The 1827-nt window shown below is 35.4% G+C and overlaps 1 pseudogene; it reads left to right on the forward strand.

Annotated features, from left to right (window-relative positions):
• Positions 1-273: 273 nt before the first annotated feature.
• LOC101572679 lies at positions 274-852 on the forward strand (annotated as a pseudogene).
• The last annotated feature ends 975 nt before the right edge of the window (positions 853-1827 follow it).

Raw genomic sequence — 1827 nt, forward strand, 5'->3', positions numbered from 1 at the left:
CAGGAATAGAAAGTTTTCTTTATTCATTATAATTGACCCTAAAAGAGAAGCCATTACCTTTTCCCCTTAAGGTAATAATGTAAAACGCTGTTCTATTCTGAAAATAAAAACTATTTTCCTTAAAAAAAAAACAAACGTATTTCCTAAGATGTATAATAATGGGATATTTAAAAAGATTACTTATCCCTTTTCTTTCCCCTTCCTCTGGGATACGACGAATTCTCTGAGAGAGCCAGGACTCTTCCTAAGCTGGTGCTCTGCAAGGCTCTTGCCATGTTCAGCTTGAGCACCAAGACTGTCAAGTGCAATTGTGAGAAGCCAGACAAGCTCAAGTCCAGCATCTCATAGGCCCTGCTGCGTTGGAGATAAACTCAGACCTTAAAGTGCAGCTGCACAAGTTCAGCATCACAGCAGCCAAGGAAATCAAAGTTGGTGGTGGTCCAAAAGCATCCATCTTCATCTCAGTTCCCCAGCTGAAGTCTTTCCACAAAATCCAAGTCTAGCTAGTATGAGAGCTGGAGAAGACGTTCAGTGGGAAGCATATGGTTTTCATTGCACCGAGGAAAATTTTGCTGAAGTCAACTCAATAAACTGATTAAAAAAATACACAAAATCATCCCTGAAGCCACATGCTGACCACATTGTATGGCGCCATCCTGGGGGACCTGGTTTTCCACAGTGAAAACATGGGCAGTAGGGTCTGCATGAAGCTGGGTGGCAGCTGGCTCATCAAGGTGCACCTGGATAATGCCCAGCAGAACAATGTGGAGCAGCAGGTTGAAACATTCTCTAATGTTTTAGCATGAGACGCTCACAAGCAAGGACATTAATTTTCAATTCTCAGAATTTTAGTGGTAAGTTGTAAATGCCAAATTAAACTTATCATTTATAAAAAATTAAAAAGATTACTTAAAGATCCTATGATTCTTAGTAAGGATGATTGCTTATTTTATAGTCCAAAATTAAAATTAGTGTAAAAAAGACTTTGAAATTTTACATATACAGAAGTTTGGAGTACAATCTGAATGTGGGGTTTAAACAGTTGCTTGATTTTGACATCCTATTTAAATGATGGCAGGCCTAGTGGTGGCCTTCAAAGAGATACAAGCCATGATGACTTCTTCATACTTGGGCTAACTTATCCAACAAAGATATATTGTGCCCCAAGTTGCTCAGGAAAATCCAAAATGATTTTCAGACTTTATTTGGTAATATTAAATTGCTTCATCCAGATTTAGGACTAATTGGTCTGATGTTATTAATTACCATTAAGATTCAGAAAAATTAAATTAATTTGCTTGATTTCACAGGTGGGTCATATTAGGTTAAGAGAAGTGATGTGATGGTTTCATTTTCCAAACTATAGGACCCAAGTTTCTCACTGTACCATCAAAATTCAATTACAAAGCGAAAGCAAAAATTACAATCCCTTTCACTTCACTTATTGGTATATACTACTAAAGTTTTTACTATTTTACAAAAGTTAGAAGTACAGCAATAAAAAAAAATTAAACAGGGAAAGAAAAAAAATGCTAATCTGAGGTAGAAGGCTTGCTTGTGTTTTTCTAGAAAATGCTGAGCAACTTATTTGGATGCCAGAATGTGCTACCAGTTTATAACCTGAAGCCAAATCTGGAGAAAAAGCTAACAATAATGAAGCTAGATTTCAACGAATTAACAAAAAGGAAATCTAAGGTCTAAATATGTGGTAGAGTACACAGCAATAATTGAGCTGAAAGTTCTCAGTATTTCTTAAGAGAAAATAAAATATGAAAAAGTATATTAATTTTATTTTTTTTTATTTTTTATTTTTCAAAGTTTTATTGA

This window comes from Octodon degus, unplaced genomic scaffold (genome assembly GCF_000260255.1).
Source record: "Octodon degus isolate 3935 unplaced genomic scaffold, OctDeg1.0 scaffold00074, whole genome shotgun sequence".
NCBI lineage: Eukaryota > Metazoa > Chordata > Mammalia > Rodentia > Octodontidae > Octodon > Octodon degus.